The sequence below is a fragment of the Mauremys mutica genome, chromosome 4 (genome assembly GCF_020497125.1).
Source record: "Mauremys mutica isolate MM-2020 ecotype Southern chromosome 4, ASM2049712v1, whole genome shotgun sequence".
Taxonomy (NCBI): domain Eukaryota; kingdom Metazoa; phylum Chordata; order Testudines; family Geoemydidae; genus Mauremys; species Mauremys mutica.
The window spans coordinates 96848417-96875665 of NC_059075.1; positions in this window are offsets into that span (position 1 = coordinate 96848417).

The following is a 27249-nucleotide window of genomic DNA, read 5'->3' on the forward strand; positions in this document are numbered from 1 at the left end:
TATTCCGGACTTATCTATTTTTCCAAGCTTCTCATGGGTTTATTAGTCTATATTCCATTTAGACACGAAAAAATATGATAGGGGTGATTTCAAGTAAATTGCAACATTTATAATTTATGTGTCGTACGGCTAATCCTCTGAAAGGAATTCTTTAGTCTAGATTTACAGTATGATGGTGAAGTAGAGGATAAAATAAAAGCTTGTTGCCCCAGCGTGGAGCAATTTGTCAAATATGATGCACTGACAGGAGACCTGCAGAGAGAATTGTCAAAATTCCCTAAACTTTAGCAATGTGCTCTGCATACCTCAACTTGCCAAACTAAGAATTTCTTTAAAGTGAAAGAGGAAAAAAAAGTTGCTGGACGTGCCTTAACTTCCTGTTATTATTTTTGTTGTGGTAGTACCTTGAGCTCCCAGGCTGGGAATCAGGGCTTCATTGTGCTAGGTGCGGTTCATAAATATAGTAATAAGACAGTGCCTCCCCTTATATGCATCTGCACATATGATGTGAAAACAGCAGGTGGATAAAATTAAAAGAACTGGGGAGTGAGGACAAGGTGACACTGTCCTAATTAGTGAATAAACAGATGTGTCAGCCTGGCTACTGGGGTCTTTTAACACATGTTGCTAAAGTTGTGGTGACATTGGCAATTTCCTTTGCAGGTTCAGCTTGAGTAGGTGTGTAAATATCAAGAGAGTCACTGTTCATCTCACATCTGTTGTGCTTTGGGTAACAAAGGCTAGCGGCATAGCCATGCTTGATTATTTTCAAATGCTAGCCAGCCTCTGCAATGAGTGCTGGAGTGATTATTCGATCCTAGCAACAGGCACTAGCAGAGTATGCAGCAGCACCGTGCCAGCAGGTCTCACAGCACAAGAGCAAGCACACCGAGGGCTGCCTGGAGGAGGGGGCAGAAGAAGGGAGGCAGTGCCAACAAGTCTAAACCAGCCAGAACAGGAAATATTCATGGTGGGTGACAGAGCCAGCACAGGGCTCAGGCATCACTTAAATTCTGCTTATCCCCAGAGGGCTCAATGGGAGGAATCAGGTGCTCAGCACTCTAGAAAATCAGGCCATTTATTTAAGTGCCAAAATACAGATTAAGGGGCCTAACTTCAGGCCCTGTTTTTGAAACTCTTGGCTGCTGTTCTTACAGCAAAAGCTACATTAAACCTTACCCTGACTTGACATATTTATTTCAAGGCATGTTTAACTCCTGTGAAGGAAAGATGAAAAAGAGCGAGAGAAAGAAAAGGGAAAAAGAAAAATGAAAGAATGAAAAAATGAAGGAAGGAAAGAGTAAGATATATGGAACTAAGGGGGAGAGAAGTGTCATTCGCTGAATCGCCTTTATATACATTCAAGCTCATTTGTTCTGCACTGTATTGTCTTGTTAACAGGGGCAGTAGACTTGCATTCTGACCTACTGATTCTTGACCATTAGAGAATCCTGTGGCACCTTATAGACTAACAGACGTCTGTTAGTCTATAAGGTGCCACAGGATTCTTTGCTGCTTTTACAGAACCAGACTAACACGGCTACCCCTCTGATACTTGACCATTAGAGTACACAGTGAAATTAGATCAGAGCTACTTGAATATTATAAATAGACTTTGCCATTTTAAGTAGAATTGGTTAAAACAACCACTTAATATTCTGCAGCTGTGCCTATCTACAGCATCTACTGGCCCACTGTGTTTAAAATTACCTAATAGCAGGAGTATTTGTTGGAAAAGTAGAGGGGGAAAAAAAATCCCACCGGTCCCATAAGTCTCCGCCATGCAAGTAGAGTATCTACGGGAACTGCAATATTGTTAATCTTTCTTTTCCAAGATAGTTCACAGTGAGTGTCTCCATCTACAGCTGTTTGAAAAGCTAGAGTTCCTACAACTGGATCCTCACTCTGGAAAAAAAAGTAAGTGTATACAGTAGAAAGCTTGGTTCACTGTTGAAGCTGGTTTTAATGACTGTGGCTTACATCTGAAACTGAAGCTTCTATTTTTATTTAAATCTTTGATTGAAAAACTAATATTGCTGAAAGAAGCTAGTTTTAGGGAACAGGATGGTGGGTCTGAATTCTCAGCAACCCTTTTCTAAGGAATCTGAACACTAGAGAAAAGTGATACATATCAAGACAAAGGATCCATGTGTGACGGAGCTCATGCAGTAAGATTTGTCCTGCATTATTAAGCACCTTCATAACATTATTGGGAAATAGAAGGATGCCAGACCATGGTTAAATAAACATTTCCTCCACTTAATTAATCCAGAACAGAACCATTAATCACAGACTCTGCAAGGTCCCTTCAACCTTGTCCAGGAATCCTTTTGTACTTTGATAGCATTACTGTTGTTTCCAAGTCCCAGTCTCAGCTTCTGTTTGACTCCATGGCCCTCTCTTGATTCACCTATAAATCACAGGCTAAAAACTGCCTTTTATCCTTTACAAAACATGGCTCCCCTCTAGAGCTGTTTGAAGCTTCATAATATAGAGATATTGATTCACATATCCCCCAGGCTTGAGTATTGTACCTCTCTCTAGATCAGCCTTCCTTTAGCTTTTGTCTTGTGATTACAGCATGTTCAAAATATTACTGCTGGACTAATCACATAGAATGGATGGACTAATCACATATGAAGGTTTTACACCACTTTCTAACTATGCAGTCTTCTATTTTGAGATTCCCCAGCTGGAGTAAATTGGCATAGCTCCATGACCTCATCCCTAGTTTTTGGGGTTAGATTCTGATATCCTAAATCCCATAGATCAACACCTTAATCCATAAACGGGTCCCATTGATTTCAAGTAAGAAGTAACACAATTCCACATGGTAAGAGTATGAGAATCTGCAATTAATGTTTTTTTCTTGGGTTTTGGGGTGAAGGAGGAGAGCTCCACTGTGCTCAATTAATGTGATTTATTTTTTTAAAAAACTTGATCTATGGAGATGTTGTATAGCTTCTGCCATACAACTTCATGAAGTCTATTAATTTTGAATTAGAATGTTCTGACCCATGAGTACTCAAGTTTGGCTAGGTGGATCTTCAGGAATACAGCACCTCCTTTCCAGGAACTGAATGGATATTCTCTTCATGCTTTTGAAATCTTGATCCTTCCCCACTGGGAATTCTCTAGATCATTAGCCACTTCAAACAATACTTATGATTTCTAATCAAGTACAAAACTGTGAGTTTACTTTTCAATATGTATAGATACCACTATGTGTAATATTTAGATGCATCTCATTAAATTTTACACTATATATTTATGGCATAACATGGACATGATAAATAAATGTTACTCTTAAAGCACTGTATGTGTTTTTGAGTAAAGTCTTTTATGCAGGAGAAAATTGTGGTTTAAATGGAGTGCCTTTTGTAGTTCCAAAAAACACCCTGAGACTTGAACTGAACTCTTACCAGAATTGCAATGAAGTTATTCAGTAGCAAACAAAACACCTACCATTGTTTGTAGGGCTGTTGATTAATCACAGTTAACTCACAAAAATTAATCGTGATTAATTGCACTGTTAAACAATAGAATATAAATTGAAATTTATTAAATATTTTGATGTTTTTCTACATTTTCAAATATATCTCTTTTAATTACAACACAGAATACAAAGTATACAGTGCTCACTTTATATTTTTTATTACAAATATTTGCACTGTAAAAATGATAAAAAATAAATAGTATTTTTCAATTCACCTCATACAAGTACTGTAGTGCAATCTCTTTATCATGAAAGTTGAACTTACAAAGATATTTTTTTGTTACATAACAGCACTCATTAGTGGGAGATAATGCTGCCCACTTCTTAATTACAATGTCACCTGAAAGTGAGAACAGGAGTTCGCATGGCACTGTTGTAGCTGGCATTGCAAGATATTTATGTGCCAGATGTGCTAAAGATTCATATGCCTCTTCATGCTTCCATGCTAATGACACTTGTTAAAAAATAATGCATTAATTAAATTTATGACTGAACTCCTTGCAGGAGAATTGTATGTCTCCTGCTCTGTTTTACCCACATTCTGCCATATATTTCATGTTATAGCAGTCTTGGATGATGACCCAGCACATGTTCGTTTTAAGAACACTTTCACTGCAAATTTGACAAAATGCAAAGAACATACCAATGTAAAATTTCTAAAGATAGCTACAGCACTCGACCAAAGGTTTAAAAATCTGAAGTGCCTTCCAAAATCTGAGAGGGATGAGGTGTGGAGTAAGCTTTCAGAAGTCTTAAAAGAGCAACACTCCGATGCGGAAACTACAGAACCCGAACCACCAAAAAAGAAAATCAACCTTCTGCTGGTGGCATCTAACTCAGATGATGAAAATGAACATGCGTCAGTCCACACTGCTTTGGAGCGCTATTGAGCAGAACCCATCATCAGCATGGACGCATGTCCTCTGGAATGGTAGTTGAAGCATCAATGGACATATGAATCTTTAGCGCATCTGGCATGTAAATATCTTGCAACGTTGGCTACAACAATGCCATGCAAACGCCTGTTCTCACTTTCAGGTGACACTGTAAACAAGAAGCGGGGAGCATTATCTTCTGCAAATGTAAATAAACATGTTTGAGCGATTGGCTGAACAAGAAGTAGGACTGAGTGGACTTGTAGGCTCTAAAGTTTTACATTGTTTTATTTTTGAATGTAGTTTTTTTGTACACAATTCTACATTTGTAAGTTCAACTTTCATGATAAAGAGATTGCACTACAGTACTTGTATTAGGTGCATTGAAAAATACTATTTCTTTTGTTTTTTACAGTGCAAATATTTGTGATAAAAATAAATACAAAATGAACAATGTACACTTTGTATTCTGTGTTGTAATTGTAATCAATATATTTGAAAATGTAGAAAACATCCACAAATATTTAAATAAATGGTATTCTATTATTGTTTAATTGCACAATTAATTTTTTAATCGCTTGACAGCCCTAATTGTTCGCATTTATAGAGTCAACAATGAATGGCTTTCAAATGAAGCCGTCTAAAAATAATTCATGTACCAGTGACTGCAATTCTTTTACTCGATGCTCTTGTTACTACTGTTGCTGGAGAAATCCAAGGGAAAGCCCTGGCCTCTACATCCTCTAATGCTGTGGCAGTACCTCGAGAAAATTTTGGTAGTGGGCACTATTATTAAAGCTATCATAAAAGTACATGCTCTTCTACTATATATTGAAGAATTGGTAAATATTCTGACTCTGCTAAAGCCAGTACTTTTCTTTGCCCAGGCCTCAGGATTATCTCATCTTTCTGCACAGCACCTGTATGGTGAAATCTTGACCCCCAAAGTCAATGACAAAATTCCTGTCAGAGCTCAGAGGCTGAGAATGTTTTAACTTTTGTTATTTTTATGCTGTTTGAAAATGTGGAATTGAGCTAAAAAAAATGGCACGGAGTAAATTCCTCTTAAGCTTTTTGGTACATAACCCACAGAAACTAAGTACTTCATAGAAACTTTCCAACACCCACAGTCCTAGTGCCAGCATTTATATTTTAAAATTATGTGCCCTATTTTGATTCATTCTTGAGATTGACCTTCCTGAAATGACCAAGCTGATATTGTGATTAATGAGCCAATTATTTTCATCTGAGACATGGCACAAAACAAATAGCCTATTCTCCTTCAATTTACTGTTTTAATAAACAAATCACATCCTCTACTCTTTATTGCTGTTCTTAAGTGAAAGTTGATGAATCTCTTGTATGATTCATTCCCAAAATCATTAGGATATGAGCAGTTTGAAAGATAGGATTTTATTTACCTTTAGTGTTAGCAACAAACACACACAGGTAGCACTTGGGGATGACGGCCCAGAGACTACAGTGATGGACGTACATAACAGGCAGACAATCACTCGTGAAGGTGGACACCAGACATACGATGCTGTAGCCCAGGAAGGTATCAGCTTTCTATTGGTATTTTCTTGACTTGTATAGTCATGGTTGTAGTTTATTCCAAGAGGAAGACTGAAATTATATTGTATTGGTGGAGGACTTAAAGGCACAATAACATTAAAAGAATCTTTACAAAACTCTAGGCATAATTAATTCTAAATCATGTTACTGGAATTTGCAAGATTATTTCCCTCTCTCCCCCACTGTATCCCCTGACAGTCACGTAAGTTTCCAAAAAGGGGAAGAAAAATGTGGGAAAAGCTCTCTTCTTCTGAGGAGTGGAAAAGAAAAGTAAACAAATATGCTGGAATGACTGCATGGAAAATGTGCTACATTATACCCTTGGGAGGGAGGATTAGTAGCAATGATGCAGACAGGGCAGGGGCCGTGGTTTCAAAACCACTCAGGACCCGTGTTCCCACGCAGCTTGGAAGCATGCATGTAGAGTGTTTGTGCCCTCCCCATTCAGCGCTGGTGTCTCGGATACCAACAGCAGTCTGGGCAGTAGGGTGTTCCGTGCAGGAGCAAAGAACAGAATAAAATATGTAGCCACTTGCTGGGGGGAGAATGTTGCAATGAGTTTTTGGTTCAGAAGCGCTTGACTCCGCATCTGCCTCCTTACACACCCACAAATGTCTGAATATGTAGTTTCCCCTGGGAGGCTGATGGGGAATATGCAGAGTAAACATTACACCCCTCCTTTCATGTTTCTCAGTTTACTTTGGCTAGTGCTTCCAGGTGTTTCTGTGCTCTATGTGTTGTCTCCATGGCAGAGGGGAGAGAAGAGCATCCAGCTTGGTCTTTAGGAAATGGAGGCATCCCATGAATAGTTAGGATGGGTCTGATCTTCAGAGGTGCTAAGTTATATAGTTCTAACTGAAGCTGATGGGGGCTGTTGGTTCTCAGCACTCCTGAAGATCAGGTTGTGTGTGTTTTTTTAAGTCCAAAAGAGGTGTGCTTTCTGCTTCACAAGTTGTGTATAAAGGCAAGAGGCCTGTACTGCCAGTATTCTGGAAAAAAATAATCACTGTAATCAAAGGAGCTATGGTGATTTAACCCAGTTGAGGATTTAGCCTAGTATTTCTGCAGCACCTTTCTATTAGAAGATCTCAAAGCAGGGCCGCCCAGGGGGGGCAAGTGGGGCAATTTGTCCCAGGCCCCGGGCCCCACAGGGGCCCCCATGAGAATATAGTATTCTATAGTATTGCAACTTTTTTTTTATGGAAGGGGCCTCTGAAATTGCTCTGCCCCAGGCCCCCTGAATCCTCTGGGCGGCCCTGTCTCAAAGTGTTTTACCAACAACAGTGAACTGATCACCAAGATATCTTTGCAAGGCAGCAAAGTATCTTTCTTACAAATATTGAGGGTGGGGGGAAATGAGGCACTGACTAGGAAAGTAATTGCCCAAGGTCACTCATCAAGTCTCCCACAAAGCGAGGAATATAAGAGTCAGATCAGACACCCACTCCCATGCCTCAATCTCAGAAATATCCTTCCTCCCTGAATCTTTGGTAGTTCAAGTTCTAAACGGCGTGTTTGTGAGGGTACGTGCATTGTCTTCCTTTGACACAAATTCCAGAACAAATTCTGTTTTAGACAAACACTAGTGGCTCATTTACAGGTAGAAATACAAAGTTGGTACAGACCAAATGGGGAATTGCTCCAAGCACAAATGTAAACCTAACTTTATCCCGTGTATTCTGGTCACCAGCAGAGGACTGGGCCTTGCATCATCACGACTGTCAGACAATACCTTTCTGCCTAGAGAAATGTAATATTGTTTATACTAAACAAAGACTGTGAATGGCTTGCCAATTACAGAACCAGTTTCTCCTCCCTTGGTTTTCACACCTCAACTGCTAGAACAGGGCCTCATCCACCCTGATTGATCTAACCTCGTTATCTCTAGCTTGCTTCTTGCTTGCTTATATATACCTGCCCCAGGAAATTTCCACCACTTGCATCCGAAGAAGTGGGTATTCACCCACGAAAGCTCATGCTGCAAAACGTCTGTTAGTCTATAAGGTGCCACAGGATTCTTTGCTGCTTCTACATTGTTTATACAGTTCTCTATGGAAAATCTGAAGCCCCAAACACAAAAGGGCTCTTATAAAAGGAGATTCATTCCAAACATCACTTTTTGTCACAAGATGCTTTTATTGTGAAGTTACTAGGATTTTATTATTTTTTTAAATCATTTTCGAAAAAGATTACGGTTGTTAAATATATTTTTTTTAATGTTAGGATTTTTTTTAAGGGACAGAATACCAATAGCATCATGCTGCCGTTATCTCCATATTATAGATATATAGTTCTTGCACTTTATAGAACATCTTTCATCTGTAGTTTGCTAACCAATAGTACAAACTATAGAACCCTGATTTTACAAAGGTATATGGAGACACTTCGATAATGAGGACCAGTTTTATGTAGTTGCTAACCTTTCCTGCAGAGATCCTAATAGAGAAAATCACTTTTCTACCAAAGTTTCTTCTCCATTTTCTTATTCAGTACATTGAGACTATTGCAGGAATCCGGTTTTCATTTGGTATTTAAGGGTTTGATTAAACTCTTATTGAAGCCAATGGAAATCTTTCCATTGATTTCAATGTGAGTTTGATCAAGGATTAACGCAATCATTTTTTTCAAGCTTATTTAATTGTCTCCATTTTGTTGGTGTTGTTTTTAATGCATTGTCTGATCAGATATCAAATGCTCTGATCCAATATGGGAGAAAGATGTGCATGACCTTGGATTCAAGAGCTGTTTATGCCCTAGTATCCATTAAATAAGGAGAACTGTAGAATGGATTGATTGCTAGTGAGGGTGGCACAGGCATTTTTCATTTAAATATTTAACTGTGAAGAGGGATAACCTCCTTTATCTGAGAATGTTCTGAAAACAGCCAGTGGGGTTTGGCTTTAAAGGAACGCATGGAACAAGCAATTTTTTTTCTGCTTTCAGTGATCAGTCTGTGTAACTCCAGCTGCAAAGTGAGCATTTTAAACAACAACTTGAAGAGGTCTTAAGCAGAAATTGTAGCCTTTCCATAAAGTAGTTAACCTATTGCATAGTGTCTGAAGAGTAAGTGTGAGCAGAGTTATTGTAAGTGGGTATATCCATAAAAATCTACAATATTCACTTTTCCAAGAAATTATTCCTTTGAATAATAAAGAGAGCAGGTTGAAAGTTTTTTGTCAAATCTATTTTGTCAAAACCGAAACTTCCTGTGGGAATATGTTGATTTTAACCAAATTTCATTAAGAAGAATATTGAGAAAAAAGTGGTAAGGTGTATTTTAATATTTCCAAAATGCAAAGTTTATTATAAAAATTTCAAATAAACATGTCAAAATAAAAAAGAAGTTTGAATTGATCCAAAACTCCATTTTTTCAAAAAATTCATTGTGGGAAATTTCAAAAATTTGTTGCAATTCAGACTGTTTCTTTTCCTGCAAATAGCAGAACTTCACACAAAATGGACATTCCAATTTTTTCACAGTTCTGTAAACATTTTATTAAAAATGACTGGACTTGGCTGAACAGTGACTTGACCAAAAAAGAGGCAATGTCAATTAACACTTTGGCACTGGCAGTTGAAGTACATCTGTTCCTTTGCAAGTGATGGCGATCTGGGAAACTGACTCTCAGCATGAAGGGATTATTAATAGAATCATAGAGTTTAAGGTCAGAAGAGAAAATTGGATTATCTAGTCTGACCTCCTGAATATCACAGACCATTACATTTAGTTACCCCTGTACTAGGCTCAATTTGTGTTTGGCAAAAGCAAATCTTCCAGAAAAGGTATCCAATCCAGTTTTGATTTGAAGAGTGTGAAGGATCATGACACCGTAACAGCAATGTTCGCTGTTGGATCAAATTTAGACAAGTTTGTTGTTGCTAAAAGAAAGCTAAGAATTGATATTCCCAGAGAAAGTATGATAAACTACAACCCTCCCATCCCTGCTTTTTTTTTTTTTTTTTGGGGGGGTAGAAGCAATGATCAAATCAGAAGGAATTGCTAAAGGAAATAGGCTATTTCAGATTTCAAACCACATAAAAGGTACTTGCGCCCCTCTTTTGCTTGCACTGCATAGCACTATTCACTTCTCTGTGGTCTTCTCAAGTAATGTTAAACTATGGGTTTGGCTCCTGCTTCCATTGAAGATAATGGAAGTATTATCCATTCAACTGTGAATGGCCCAATTCACAGTTGCCTCTTGGTCACTGTGCACTAGAGCCAGAGTGAAGTGGGCATATGGGAGCACAGGAAATTCTCTGGGAGAGGGTGAGCTCTCAGCAAGGGGCTTCTAGAAGGAATGTTGTCAAGAGTCCAAAGAGCATTAGCCAGTCCTTGTCCATGCCTAGTCCTTTCTCCTTTAGATCTTCTCTGGGAGAATGTTTTCTCAGATGCAAACATGACCATATCTACTTTGATCATAGTTGAAGAAGCACTTCCACTGACTCACTATGTGCTGTATCCTGTCTCTGCCTGTTTCCACTTCTGCAAAATGGGATCAGTAACTTATTGGTGCTTATATGCCACCTTCCACTGAAGGATTGTAATTTACAAGCAAGGGGCCTGATTTACTTCCACCAGCTGGAGCAGTTAGTAATTTGGACAGTTAGTCTTCAGGGATTATTCACCCCTTGCTGAGGTCTAGCAGTGGTCACAACGCCACTCTACCTGGGTTCCACTGGGAAAGGGCAGCTTTAAAATGCAAGGAAGTCCAGCCACTGGAGAGAGAGTCAGAACATCTCCCTGGTGCTCTTCCCCCACTCTGCAATTCTGCCCACTTCTAAGTCCTTTGATTGAGTATGGTTACCTGCACGATCTGTCCTAAAACAGACTCAGGAAGATGGGGAAAGGAAGCTTGCGTCTGTTCCTGGCTGATGGTCACAGAGCATGGAAAATATTAACTATTACAAAGCTTTTAGATGATAATTGCTTTTTCATCCTTAAGAGGTTAATGCACTATTCCTGGAAGAATATATTATTGAAAGAGCCTGCATCTTACTGGAAGAGTCTTATTTATCTGTGCTAAGATGGCTCCGCTAGCACTCCCATCTATTAGTGAAGACTACATAATCCTTAAGTGAGGTCTCCCTACAGGCATTTATGAACCTTCACTAGAGAATTTTGTTTTAGTTGGCTTTTAGCATTGATTGCTAACAGGCTAAATAAGTTTTCCACTTTTGATGTCTTTGTGTACTGGTGTAGCAACATCTTCCTAGATCAGAGCTCAAGATGAAAAAATATCCATCTGGGTAGGGAATGACACAAGGGAAGACTCTCAAAGGGTGTATTAACACTAGGGAGGTACCATCCATTCCACGTACAGAAGGGATCACAATTGGGCCATTCAGACTCTTAAATCTGGATGTGTTTGAAACAGAGGATCTACAGAATGTTCACATAAGAAAAAACCCACTAGCACGATACAGGTGTAATTTACATTTGATCTTCGGTTGTACTGCAGATCTATTATTTTTCCTGATGCACTGTAGAAGCCTCATATAAATCTGTAACTTGACATAAAAAAAATGCAAACAAATAAATACAACTCCACCCAAAGCAACCACCCTATGCTTTGGCTCAAGGAAGCAAGAAAACAAAACATTCTGAACTTCATTTGGAATTGTCTAGGGTGTTACTTGTGCCTAAAATGAACATTGTAACCTTGAAGGGAAAAATACATGGTTTTAGGTCAATGCAAGAGAAATCCTGCCACTTGTCCCAACACCAGTTAAAAATCTATGAACAGCTAATAGGTTTGGAATTTGCATCATTTGCCTAGTCTTTTTCAGTTTTGGAATTGGCCAATAGTGCATGTTACAAGGCTTCTGGTACAATGTCTCTTTCTTGATACAGGGTAAAATTTTCAAAAGTGACTTTGAAAAGTTGGGCATCAAGAGACTGGCACCCAAGTCCCATTTTCAAAGTGAAATGCCCCAAGTGAAAGACCATCCTGTCTCTGATAATGGATACTTGCAGTTGCTTCAGGGAACGGTGCAAGACACCCGCCGCTGGCAATGATGGAATAGCCTGTCCACAGGACAAAGTCCTACCTCATCCTGATAAGTAAGGAGCAGGCTTGCTCTGAAGCATGAAGGTCTATATCTATTCTGAAACTTAAATTGCTATTAAAAATGGGACTTGGTGCTTTTGAAAATTTACCCATAATCTTGAAAAAAAATTCAGAGCCATTTTAGGAGCTGCAACAATATTTTAAAGTGCTAACATTTGAAACCCTTCTCTTCTTTCCACGGGCACCCTGTGAAAGATAAAAACTGAGTTCTAGGATGCCCATATATCTTCACTATAAAACTGTGAGGTTTTATTTTTTGTACCTGGCCCCTTTAAATTTGTAGCTCTCTCTCATTTTGTTCTCTGGCTTTTTGCTATAACAGTGACACACACACGCACACACAGAGTGCTTTCCAATGGAGTCTTTACTCATGCTCTTGTGTGTTGCTTCATCATTTATACTGAAAGGCTCTGTTGCTCTTTGTGCATATAGAAACGTAAGCATCCTGGTGACACGGATGGAATTGTGAAACACAGAGAACGTGAAAGAGGTAAAATCTCCATGAGTACAGGAGTAGTGTGTGAGAGAGAGAGAACGCAAATCAGATTAGAAGCAAGCCTGAGAATAAACTGCTGCTGTGCACTGCACACAGGTAGGGAGCTAAAAATTTAAAAGGTATAGTGTGAATAAAAGACGTCAGTTTCATAACTTCAAATTCCTCCCTTCTTCTGTTTTGAGCAAATAAAGGGCTGTTCTGCTCTGCTATACTGTTTCAGAGTAGGAAGAGAAAATTCCATGTTTTCAATAAGGTAACTATGCAATGTAATGCGTACCACAGACTACACAAGGGTGATTTTAGCACCTTTAAAGAAAAGGCCTCTAGAGAACAAAGACAGGTGTGTCTGTAGCTCATTCACGTACAGTACACCCCCACGCCCACCATCACCAAGTCTGCTGCCTGCATTTGCTACCCTTGCCTTGCTCTGTTGCCTCTGCTCACTCAGAGGATGAAGTAAGAGATGAGGACTAGATATGTACATTAAAAGATGGAAAATCAATTTCTGTTTCCAGCACACAGGAGCACTGGTGCATAAGGTCCCCAAACATTGGCAGCTGCTTGATAACTATAAAGATTTGAAAGATTTTCCCTACCCCAGCCCCAAGGGGGAAAAAAACCCTTATGGGTTCTGAAGAAGAGCTTGTATTGAATCACTGCCTTGTTATTCTGCAAGTGGGAAAAGCAGGAACTAAGGCATACACAGAGGGTTGGATTATGACCACAACTGGTATGTTTGTGCAGCTGTTTGAAAAAAGAAAAAAAAAATCCCTATCTTTTAAGATACATAATTAATTTCAGCTAACTTTTAGCATGATTATTTCATCTCTTCCTTCTTATGAGACCGGCTCATTGCCATCTGGAATTATCATCCGATATGTTAAAGGACATTCATGGCAGCTAGGACTTCCCAAGGGTTCCAGCTATATGCTCAGCACTTCAGAAATCTCTTGCTTGCTTGCTTTCTGAATCGATGCACTTTGATCCATCATGCCAGTTACTTTTTTCCTCCTCATCTTTCATCCTCCCTTGCCAAATTTGCAGCATAACTATTGTGAAGACTAACCAGTTGGGTAGTACGCAGAGGATTGTTTTTCTAACTAAATTTCAGATACAGATTCGCCTGTCAGACCTTTGTTTAAAAACAACCGCCCCCCCCAACCAACCAACCAACCAACCAAACAAAATCCTCAAACCCCACAACTGTACACAAGATAGTTTGAATTCAAAGGAAGCTTCACATTTACTTGGGACAGGGCATTTCCTCTATTTGGGCAGACTATGGCTATCACAAACCACCTCACTTAACTTGCCAGGCAATTTTCCATACACACCAAGCAGACAAGTTAAGCGGCATACTTATGTGTGCTTCCTGGACAATGATGGGATGGAAAGTCTTTGTAGGTGGCTAGTTGGCTGGAGTCCTATTTGTTCGATTATTTTAATGTTACTGAAATGAGTTTAAGGGCAGACGGGACCACCAGATCCTCTAACATGACCTCCTGTATATCACAGGCCACCAACACCAAACAGCACCCACACACGGAACCCAGCAACTGAAATGAGACCAGCAAAGCATTACAGCCCACAGGAGACTAAACTATTATATGCCACAGGCAGAGAATGGGAGGGACTGAGGTGCACCAATGCTCAAGTCCCGCGCAGTGGTAGGGAACTGATCAAGATATACTCAGTGCAGTGGTAGGGATATACTCAGATGATCCTACTGAGTGATCTGCACCCATATTGTGGAGGAAGGTAAAAAAGCCACAAGGTCACTGCCAATCTGACCTCACCTGAGGAAAAATTCCATCCTGACCCCACATATGGCAATTGCATTGTTAATGATATGTTAGGGCAGTGACTCTCAACCATTCCAGACTACTGTACCCCTTTCAGGAGTCTGATTTGTCTTGCATACCCCAAGTTTCACCTCCCTTAAAAACTACTTGCTTACAAAATCAGACATTAAAATACAAAAATTGCTGAAACATTGCTTACTTTCTCATTTACCCTATAATTATAAAATAAATCAACTGCAATATAAATATTGTACTTACATTTCAGTGTACAGTATACAGAGCAGTATAAACAAGTCATTGTCTGTATGAAATTTTAGTTTGTACTGACTTCGCTAATGCTTTTTATGTAGCCTGATGTAAAGCCTAGGCAAATATCTAGCTGAGTTGATGTGCCCGCCAGAAGACCTCTGTGTACCCCCAGAGGTACACATACTCCTGGTTGAGAACCACTGAGTTAGGGCACCTAGAGACTTGAGCTTTGGTCCAATTACATCAAATGTATTAAGGAAATGACACAATCTTATAGAAGCTAAATTTTAAGGCCAAAAGGGACTATGATCATGTATATAGTGACTTCATGCATAACACAGACCACAGTTCTGAGTGTCAGGCAGATGCCTTGGGAATTGAAATATCCTGTTAGCCTCCTAGGGAATTTGTAAGGGAAGTCATTTCTACCCTAATTGTCTTTCAGTGATTATGTGATGGCCACCCAATAGCTGACACTCCAGGGATGGAACTGGGGAGTTACAGACCTAAAGGTACGAGCTACTACACCTTGCGCTAAAGCTCAGGACTGCAACAACTCATATCCTTTCTGGATCAGCCCAGAGGGGTACCCTGTAACATACCCAACTAGGTTACAAGACCTATGATAAACACAAAATGTGCCAGGCCTTGGCCAGATATCAGGACAGGAAGCATCCAAGTGTACTCTGCTCCCCATGAGAATGCAGCTATTGGAAGAGTCAGCACAGGTCAACAGTGAGCCAGGATGGGCTCTTAATTTCCACTAATTTTATAAGGAAGATTTCTCTCCCTCCCCTTTAAAAATTTATAAATGATAAAGGAGGAAAGCTAGCAAGTTATGTAATTACAAAGAGGCTACAGCATCACAGACACCAACTTCATTGCCTTTGAGTACAAGGGCTGTCCAGCAATGCTGCAATATTGACAATGTGTAACCCCCTACATTACTGGAGTTGGCAGCTTTGCAATACTGTCAGAATTTAAAACGTGTGCATTTCCCTCTTACAGATGACAGTCCTGTCAGAATCTTAAGTCAAAGTGTAGTGCTTATAATCCTAAAAGGGCTTCAGAACCAGAAACCTGGAGAAGACAATTGATAATCACTTTAAACTATTTTGTTTGGTTTGATTTCCTCTACCCCGAAGCACTACAGAACAGTCATAGCACAGATAAAGTTAATTACATGCAAAGGCAAAATGTGATGACCATGGTAAACCACATTGTTATGACTCTCCTTCAGTCGTGCCTGGATTGAGTCTTCTTCAGAGTTCAATAAATGCCAAACTGGTCAGCTAACCATTGCAGAGCCATTCCTTCCCAGGAATTTTGCCTGCCACTACTATGGGCTTCAAACCTATGTGAGCCAGCTCACAATGATAGACTGAAACTCTGATCTCTGAATGTCGGTCCTCCCACTTATCACAGTGGATCATAATGCTACCTTTTAGGCTGCCCTCTCAACCTTTTTCTGAGCTTGCTTTCACTGAGCTGCTGTTAGCCCCAAAATGCACAGTCTCTAATGAAAGCTTTCCAAGACCTGACATGAAATACCTATGTTTATTTAAGACAACATTTTGACTGTAGCCTACAGACATTTTGATATAGAAAGCAATTACTTGGGAGAGTAATACATCAGAAAAGTTACTTCTGACCTACATTTGACTACAGTGCTGGTGACTCCAGTACTATGACAGAAAGAATCACTGCTATTTTTCTGCTAGACAATCTACTTGGTTTATAAACTATAAATATTTGCTTAGAATAGGTATTAGTTAGTTTGCTAGCTGTAAAGCATTAAATCTTGCCGGAATAGCTGGCCCTCCTAATTCACTCTAAAAGTTACAGGAGCATTATGGTGTTAGTCAGAGAGACAAAGTTGGTTGAGCAAGCCCTTTCAGACCTACAGTCCTGAAAATATTTGGGTGTATGCCTCCATTTTCCCAGGAGATTCTTATTCAGCTGTTAATCTGCAAATTCTCTTGTGATGATTGGAGAAGAATGTGGCTGAGCTTCCTGAAGTCTGGAATTGTTGCAACTGTGAGATGGGAAGTGATAAGGCCACATTTATAACATAAAAGCCACCACAGAAACAAGTCAGTAGGTCACATACACCAATATTTTGTCTCCAATAGCAGACTATACCAGATGCTTCAGAGGAAGGCAAAACCCCTTCATAAGGCACCTGAACAATTATGCAATACTATCCTGTGGGAGTGGGATGAATTTCTTCCTGAGCCAACTCAACGGGTGCATGAAGAGTGACAGTCCCTGTAATTTTTATCTTAATGTCTTTGCAGATTCTATTCTTATCATGTGTCAAATCCTTTTCTAAATTTTATTAAACATTTTGCCTCAAAGTCTTGTGCCAGTGAGTTCCACAGGTTAATTATAAGCTGTTTCCACAGGTATTTCTTTTTATCCATTGCAAGCTTTTAACTGGATTGAGTGTCCTCTTGTCCTTGAATTGGGAGGGGCGGGTAGAGTGAAAAAGAGAGGCTAGTTGGCCTTCTCTATCCCATTTATCAATGGCTGCATCCTAGCTCCTTGGGAAAATTAGCTGCAGAAATGAGAATTGCCTGGCTGTGAGGGGAAAGTTCACAGCAATTTGTACAATGCACAGGCTGCTGATCCAGAGAAAGGAAATGGAAGACACTTCATGTCCCTCGTCCGCTCACGTCTCTGGGCGGAGTTCCTCTGGGCGGCGTCCGCTGGCTCCCTTGACGCCTTCGAGGAGCAGTGGGCGCTGTCGGGGTTCTCTGCTCGGTGTCCCCATCAGGCTCCCTCCTTCTGACCCTTTGACCTCACTCCTGTCCCTGTTCTTTTCTTAGTTGTCCCCCGCACTTAGTGGGTTTCCGTGGCCCTGTGGATCCTCCCCTTAGGCTGGGGGGGGGATCCGTTAGCATGGGGCGGGCTTCCGCCCGCCCCCTCTCCCGGATAACCCAATAGTACAATAAAGATGGATACTTTCCTGAGACAAGTGAACAGTTACAGCTGTCTAACATTACCCAGCAGGAAAAATGTGTAGGCATTAGGGGCAATGTATAAAGTGACACATTGATTTTGGTTTGCAGAACATGGCAAATTCACTGATTTACAAGAAAATGTATATCTAAGCAATGGTAAATCTTAACTGCTGTGTGGGGCAGCTGTTCCTCATACCAGAGATTAGAGATGAGTTCAAGCTGCAGACTTTGTATCTGGGATTTATCCAGTGTTTGAGGGTGATCTGAGCTGGATCTAGATCACATTTTGTGGCTTGAGCCGGTTTCCAGTCTAAATCTAGTACGAGGAACTGTTATTCAATACTGTACTTATGAAGACATTGAACTACGGATTTTGAGTAAAGGTTTCTGAGATCAGAATTTAAGCTTGCTTTTAAAACAGAGACTGAACAGTACCCATCAAAACTGGGCAACCTTTTCCAAAATAGATGAAGCGTTACTATCTCATATATATGGTCAGTGTAGAGCAACACTTTATCTGCCCTCGCTTATTGGAAGAGTCTGTGCATCATTTTTATCATTTTCTCTATTGTTTTACCAAACCAGTTTCTGATGTCATTAGGATAGGAAGCATCAGGGCAGTCTGGCACAAGGTGAAAAACTGTTATTTAGTCTAATAATTGAATTTGATGCTGTGAGGCTAGAGCAGTTTTGTGTAAGCTAAACACATGCAGCATTGGTGTTGCTAGCTCATGTTTCTTCACTGATACTATCCTCTGTATGTACTTCTGCCAGTCTCATTTTAACCTGTTTGCATAGTACCATGATTCTAAAAATCTCATCAGCAAATGACATCTAAAACATTACTTAATCAGAATTATTGTATCATGTGAATGTGTACCCTTTCTCCTCTCCACTTCTAGGTTATATTCTTAAAGAATCTCTCTACACTGTGACACCTTCTGCTTTTGCTGAGTGCATGCTGCCATGTGCCCAAGGCAGAGCTTCAAAGCCACGGAAACTACTTAGGCACCAAGCAGTTTCCCTATTATGGTTTACCATAGTATTGCAATATCTGAAAGTCAGCTTAGCTGGAGATACTCTTTACTCGAAAGTAATGACCCAAATGAGAGCAAAGATTAAGCAACACAACTCTGTTCCACATCCCAAAGCTACCTAAAAACTTCATCAGGGGACCTGCTGATCTATTGTCATTTGGATATGATGCATACCAAAAGAGATCACAGATAGAGAGGAGGAGAGTATTTCATCCATCTTTAGGTGCTTTAGAAACTACATCATCTTCAACCAGAAATGTGACTCAGTCTCAGGAAATATTACTCCCAAATTCAGTGAAGAGCACAATGCACTCAGTAGCTCCTGAGTTGCTGCTCACTTAGCAGCAGCTATGTTTATCAGGCTAACAGCTTGTACTTACTGTCATAACAAAAACCACATGCTTAAGAGAGCCAAAACACTGTTAGTTGTTTCAGCTGGAATTAAAAAGATAAAGATGTGCAAATGAAGCCTCCAAAAAATGCCTCAAGAATTCACAGAAAAGAATCTGATGATTCATTCTCCAACAAGGCCATCACTTGGCTACTTCCCATGGGAACAATGGCCCTTCTTATATTTTACCATGCCAATCTGGCTACTTTGCAAGCAGTTTGTACAATGTCAAATGGTACTGCATGTTGGGATTAAATGCAGAGAATGTGCTCAAAGTGAATAACATGGAGGACGGATTTTCCAGTTGGAGATGATCAATGTATTTCTTTGAGGAACTGGAGACATTAGCATAGCTGCTCATCCAAGGACTGAGCCAAACCCCACCAAAGCCAATCGTTTCACTTTGGCCCAGGCCCATTGTGAGATACGAATATGTACTGATATTCAGGGCCAAGATGAAAAGTTACATCCTTTGAAGAGGGAGATTATGGTCTGTGTTGTAACTGTAACTGCATATAGGTTATAATCTTCTTTTCCCTTTGATACACAAAGTGACATCCTGTCTCACTGTGTTATGTATATGTAACTCTTCTGCCAGGTTCCAATGGCAGCAACAAGGACTGGATCAATCTGTCTGAAGGTCCCATGATCCAAGCCCCTATCCAAAGCTGTGCTTTTATTTCTGGCTCCAGGGAATTAAAATAAAACATCCCTGCTCATTTTTGCAAGTACTTGTGTTCCATGTTCCCAGATGATTGCCAAGTATATACTTTTTATACAAGAGGAAAAAAAGAAAAACAGTAAAACAAAACACAAAAAAACCATTAGATATATTTGCTTGTAAGGAATTGAGCAACCCAAATCAATACATCAGAAGTATGGCCAATCTCCAGTCCCAGATAATAGTGTCCACCTTATTATTATTTGTATTACTGTAGCACCTAAGAACACCAGTAATATCTGTGCAACATTAATTCACCCCCTCCCCCCCGTATGTGTGCATGTATTAGGATAGTCTTTAATTACATGATCACATACTATTTTTTCCAAAGGATCCCCTGCTTCATTCAGTGCATGGGATGAAGTGCTCACATAATGAGTAGCTATTCAAGGTTTTGTTTTATCTTCATTGCTCACTGTGGGGCCCCTTTCTGCCATACCAACTATGCTCCAACTTATGTGAAGTTGCGGAGTGTGGGCTTAATTATGGTAACAACTAAGGTTCTCCAAACCAATGTCCATTCAGTGCATGTCATGAGAATAGTTAAGCCTGAAAATCCCAATCCAATCCTACTGGTCCCAGCAAAATACGAGCTCTAGAGGACATATTCATTAAAAGGAACACTCACATTCTACCCCCTCATTGACCTTGATTGTCACATTTATCTCCAACCAGGAGCCAAGATCCCATTTAGGTGAATCTCTGCCTTATTGGAACCAGAGGTCAATGCTGTTCATGAATACCTCCAAGAAAATCTTGCAAAAAATTTCATCTGTCAGTCAACCTCCTCAGCTAGTGCCCCCCATCCTATATGTCAGAAAAAAAGATGGCTTGTAACCTCTGTGGGTCAATTATTGAGCCTTGACTAGAGCCACCATTAGAAATGATAACTTGCTTATTAAGGGCAGTTCATATACAAAGATTAGAGTGTACTTAACAGGGAAAGCCACCTGAAGGTTGCCACCATCCGACAGTATTAAGGAGACTTTATGAAAATAAACTTGCTTAATATGATAATGTGACACTCGGTACCTCAGGGAAACACCCTGCACCCCCACGTTCATCCATATAATATGATTGTGCAGTATCCAATGCAAAGTTTGTCATGTCGGGTGTCTTCGGAAGGCTCATGATACACTGAGCATTGTTGTTATAGAAATGTTATAGGTTGTAATTTCATGTATATAGTTATGAGGCTGAAACTGTGTCCTTATGGCTTAAAACAAGCGCAGACAAAAACTCTCCAAGAGCAAGAGGCAGTTCACACCTAATCAGGGCATGTATGGGACAAATCCAGCCCAGCCTCACAGGAACAAAGGACACTGGTCTAGGCAGCAACAAAGTATCTGTTGGACTCTTGAGTGTGTCAGTGCGGGACTACGATGAGGTAATGCTCACCAGACTCTGAAGGGTGGGGGGCAAAGCAAAGAGGGCAGAAAGGACATAATAAAAGGGAGAGATGTTTGCCATGCTCTCTCTCTTCAACCTCCATCTACAGACACCGCCACCAAGCGACTGAAGTTCTGATCAAAGGGAAGAGCCTGGCTGAAGAGCAACCAGCCAGACTGTGGTGAGAAGCATCTATGTTTGTAAGGGCACTGAAAGTGTTAAGATCAGTTTAGAATGGGTTTTGCTTTTATTTCATTTGACCAAATCTCTTTGACATATTGTGCTTTGACTTATAATCACTTACAATCTATCCTTTATAGTTACTGAAATTATTTGTTTATTCTACCTGAAGCAGTGTGTTTGGTTTGAAGCATGTCTGAGACTCCCCTTGGGATAACAAGCCTGGTACATATCAATTTCTTTGTTAAACTGATGAACTCATATAAGCTTTCAGCATCCAGTGGGCATAACTGGACACTGCAAGACGGAGGTTCCTAAGGTTGTGTCTGGGACTGGAGATTTTGGCTAGTGTCATTCAGTTGCACAATCCAAGTAGTGGCTGGCCAGAAGTGCTCACTCACATAGCTGGGAGCAGCTTACATGCTAGAGGCTGTGCGTGAGCAGCCCAGGAGTGGGGATTCTCACAGCAGAGCAGGGTAAGTCTGGCTCCCAGAGTCGAGGATTGGAGTGACCTAGCAGATCATCGGTTCAGATAACACCAGGGGAGCGTTACAGACAGGTGCGGCTGCTTGCTTGTTTATTTCTTCTTCTTCTTCTTCTTGAGTATAGGGCTTGTCTTTTATTAATTACTTAAAACTAAATCTCAGTTTGTAGCCTGCAATATGCAGCACCAAATCCCTTTGCAGTTTGGTTTGGTCTTCATTTTTGTTTACTACACCCTCCAGTTTGGAGCAGTCTACAAATTTTATCACAGCTGAATTTACAATGCACAGTATGTAGGGACATGTTAGGTTTTTATTGGTTGCTTCAATTGGCAAATTAAAATTATGAATGGAAATTCTACGAAAGCCCAGATCTTTTGGCTTGAACTAGCAGGAAACATCTCTGCATGAAATTGGACAGATACAGTATTTCATCTAGGAGCTCCACTCACAGCAACGTAAGAACAATTGCCTTAGGGACTGACCTAAAGCTCACTTAAATGAGGGGAAAGACTCCCATTGACTTCAATGAATTTTGGATTAATTAGACCCTTAAAATATTTTCCCTAACTTGATACAAATTTTAAGCTAAAAATCCATTACGTTTTTTAAAATTTGTCACAGCTTGGGTCATCTGAGCTTAGTGGTGTCTAACCTCGCTATATGCAGGACTAAGCACCTGTTACCACAGTAGCAAGAAATTAGTGCAGGTCAGAGAGGAAAAAAACAACAACACCACTATGTATGTAGAAAAAGGGGCAAAAAACACAGATCCTAGAATAAGAGATATAAACTTAGAATAAGGAGGGGAGTGTATTTCTTAATTTAAGAGTTAAACAAACTGATAATCTATTTGTGCTAGTTCCCCATCCCCCCCAAACATGAGAAATTGTTAATCCTTCTCAGTTGTGCTGCTGTAATGACATAAGTGACTACTCATTATTTATAACCATACATAGGCAGCTAGTTGCTAGGGGCACTGTTGTGAGTATAGATATAATTTGATTCCTTTTTGCTTAATTTGTACCTGATGTTTTGGAGGCAGAGCAGTAAACTGTAATTAAATATGTAACACGACAGAGGCTGAGAGTGAAAGTGAAATGTAAAATGTTTAGGAGTATTCTGAGTCTTTCCATTTATCTATAAAAGCTTCATACTGCTGCTTGAGTCACTGAATTGGTGAGGGGCAGTGGACATGAGGCAGGAGTGAATCAGAAGACTTGGCTTCTGTACTGACTAAGGGATGGTAAATACAGGCACACACATAGGTACAACATATTTTTTTCCTTTATGCTGCTTTTCCTGTTGAGGGTCCTGGTGGCCACATGGAGAGTAGAGAGGACAGGCCTCCCTTTCCTCCACAACAGGTTCCAGCTCCTCCTGGGATATTCCTCAGTGTTCCCAGGCCAGCTGGGAGATATAATCCCTCCAGCATGTCCTGGGTTGGCCTCAGGGCATCCGCCCAGTGGGACATTCCTGGTAGAGTGTGACCGGAGTCCCAGGGAGCCTCACTGAGGTCACTCAATTAGGGTGAACTGCAAAGAAGGGGGCAGACAATCCCCAAAGCTAGTGGATATTCCAATGCTTAGATTTACCAAGCCAGCACAAAACAGCTTCTGTAACACTTTATTGATTACCCAGAAGCCAACAACACAGTTCCCTTAAAGTAACCCAACCTTAGGCCTCCACCCTGGCACCCAAGTCAAATATGATGAGGATTACTGAAAAACTTATTAATCATATAAAAAAGTTCTACCAATCCCAAAAGATCGGACACATTACTTCCCAGGTTAATGAATATTTCAGATCTTACCCAAATACATGGTTATAGCCAATTCTTATAAACTAAAAATTTAAAAAGAGAGAGAGTATTGGTTAAAAGATCAATATACATACAGACATGAGTACAGTTCTGAGTTCAGATTCATAATAGAAATGGTGACCTTTGTATTGCAAAGAATTCTTTCAGAATTAGTCCATAGGTTATAGTCCAATGTCCATATTCAGGGTGACCCAGGTAGGACTGCAGAGCTCAGCCTTACGACTTAAGCTTCCTCTGCATGAAGCATCAAGCAGATCTGAGATAAAAAGGATCAGGACCCAAGGTCCTGGACGGTTTGTGTTCCAGGCCTTCTCTGGACAGGTCGGAGTCCTTAGGTGAACAATAGGGAATCATGGAGACTTTGAAGTAGACCTGTTTCTTAAGCTACACAGATTAACATAAAGCAATTTCCTATTTTCCATTCACCATTCGCAGGTGATTTGCTATACATTTCAAAGAGACAACGCATCATCAAAGATCTACAACCTATCCTTAAAGATGATCCCTCACTTTCACAGAACTTGGGAGACAGGCCAGTCCTCGCTTATAGACAGCCTCCCAACCTGAAGCAAATACTCACCAGCAACCATACACCATACAACATAAACACTAACCCAGGAACCTATCCTTGCAACAAAGCCCGATGCCAGCTCTGTCCACATATCTATTCAAGTGACACCATCATAGGACCTAATCACATCAGCCACGCCATCAGGGGCTCGTTCCCCTGCACATCTACCAACGTGATATATGCCATCATGTGCCAGCAATGCCCCTCTGCCATGTACATTGGCCAAACCGGACAATCTCTACGCAAAAGAATAAATGGACACAAATCTGACATCAGGAATCATAACATTCAAAAACCAGTGGGAGAACACTTCAACCTCTCTAACCACTCAGTGACAGACTTGAAGGTGGCAATTTTGCAACAAAAACCTTCAAAAACAGACTCCAAAGAGAGACTGCTGAACTCGAATTAATATGCAAATTAGATACAATTAACTCAGGCTTAAACAGAGACTGGGAATGGTTGGGTCATTACACTAATTGAATCTATTTCCCTATGTTAAGTTCTCCTCACACCTTCTATGGGTCATCTTAATTATCACTTCAAAAGTTTTTTTTCTCCTGCTGATGATAGCTCATCTCAATTGATTAGACTCTTCCTGTTGGTATGTGTACTTCCACCTTTTCATGTTCTCCGTATGTATAAATATCTCCTGTCTGTGTGTTCCATTCTATGCATCCGAAGAAGTGAGCTGTAGCTCACGAAAGCTCATGCTGAAATAAATTTGTTAGTCTCTAAGGTGCCACAAGTACTCCTGTTCTTTTTGTGGATACAGACTAACATGGCTGCTACTCTGAAACCTGAAATATAAATGTTTTTCACTTTTACAGGTATCACATAGATTTAAATAAAGGTATCTCAGTTCTTATTGGATGCCCAGCACAGTAACATCTGAATGAATTTATCGTAACATCCCAACTATGTTTTTTAAAATTGGTCTAGTTTCTATCTCCCTCTTTAAACTATCAAATATAAAACCTGCCAATTATAGGGGGGAGGGATAGCTCAGTGGTTTGAGCATTGGCCTGCTAAACCCAGGGTTTAATCCTTCAGGGGGCATTTAGGAAACTGGGGTAAAAATCTGTCTGGGGAGTGGTCCTGCTTTGAGCAGGGGGTTGGACTAGATGACCTTCTGAGGTCCCTTCCAACCCTAATCTTATATGATTCTATGATCTTGTGGATAACTGAAGAATAATGATTTCTCCAGCTACAGTAAAAACTGTGTTGTCTGGCACTTTATCAACCAGAAAGCTCTATAAAATCGACATTTCTGATCTTCATTGAAAGTCCAGTTTATAGTCCAGTTGGCGTGGGGCCAGCAAGCTCCCCACCTAGCTCCATGTGGCTTCCCAGAAGCAGCAATATGTCTCTGCTGCTCCTAGGCAGAGGCTCAGCTAAGCGACTCTGCGTGCTGCCTCCACCCCAAGCAGCTCCCATTGGCAGGGAATCATGGCCAGTGGGCGCTGCAGGGGCGGGGCCTGTGGGTGTAGGCAGCACGCAGAGCCACCTAGCCATGCCTCCACCTAGCAGTAGCAGAAACATGTTGCCGCTTGCGGGGAGCTGCCCGAGGTGAGCCCCACACCTCCTGCCACATCCCAAACCCCAGCCCTGAGCCCCCTCCCACATCCAAACTCTCTCCCCCATAGTTAACCGGAATTTTTGACTTACCGGCACCACCCATTCCCCCAACATGCTGGATAACAAAGCTTTTACTGTATTTGAATAGCAATTGTATCAGTATTAAGGAGATACTTTTCATATTATCCAGCTTTTTCCACCCTCCAGCAGTCTCAGAGAATAGTTAAACAACACAAGGCTAGACATAATGGCTGCTTGTTTGGCTCAGATAAAGTTTATGAAAATGGACATTGACAGGTCTATAAAAGAACCACCACAAAGACATAATAGGCAGCAATTGTTTTCAAAAAGCTACAGAATATTTTACAGGATGTGGAAAGTTTGTGTGTGTCACTTTTTAAGTTTAGAAATGTGTGGTTCCAATCACACAAGTCCCTTCTCCCTGAATTTCAGAAAGGTGGAGGGAGAGGGGTCTCCAGATTTGGGGAGCTGGAGCTCTATGATTTCAGGGTCATATCCAAACCTCAAAGGAGCGTCTTTTTCAAGCCCAGAAAGGTGGGAAAACCCCACAAAGTCACTTTTGTGAGATTTCAACTTTCTACATCTCCCTCATAAGCCCTTTATGCCCCTCACTGTGTCCTCTTTGGGCCACGCACGGAGAACAGGGAGTGGCCATTTTAACTGAAGGCAGCTTGGCTTCAGCCATACTAAAAAATTAAGACAAACAGCAGCCATCTTTATTAGGGGAAGCCTTACTTCTCCCACCCTTTCTTAACTACTCATTCTCTATTTCTTGTCCCTGACATGTCACACAATTCTCTTCATGTCCTTCCTCACCTCCCATTTTTTCACTTCCCTCCCTTTATCCGAGTATTAAGATGGCCATGGGATTACTTCTCAGAGCACTTATCAGTCGGGCATTATGTCTCTCTTAGGAGTAAGCAGGTGTCTAGGGCCACTGCTAACAGCAGCAGAACTGACCAGGCCTGACTCTGCTGTGCTGTCATGCTCATGTCATAGTTCTTGCCACACACTGTTCTACACCAGAAATTCAAAATCCAATCTTGTAGACTCAGTCTCAGGAGTAGCTCTCATGTAAATGGACTCACTGACTTCAGTGGGGGCTAGTATTGTAACTAAGCGCTACCTGCGTGAGTAAAGTTTGTAGGGTCAGAGCTAGAGCCAATGGGGGTGGTGGTGGTGGGAGAGGTTGAAGATTATTTTCATGTTGAAAAAAATACAAAACACTGCTATGTCAAAATAAAAGTTTTTTCAGAAACATCAGTTCTGATGAAATTTTCATCAAAAAGGCTTCTCAGGTCCAGTATAGTATTGCTGGTCAAAATGAGAGAGAAACCCTAACCACTAGACTGTACTGTCTCTCTCATGTTGCAGATTTCCAGAGGTCTAATTTTTGTTCCAATGCAGAATAAAAAATTCTGAAACCGTGAAAAGTTTTACAAAAACTGAATTGCTGTTTCCAGCCAGCCCTACTCTGAGCCTTGCTTAGCAGTCTAGATCTATTCATTACTTCCCTAAATATTCTTGACGGAA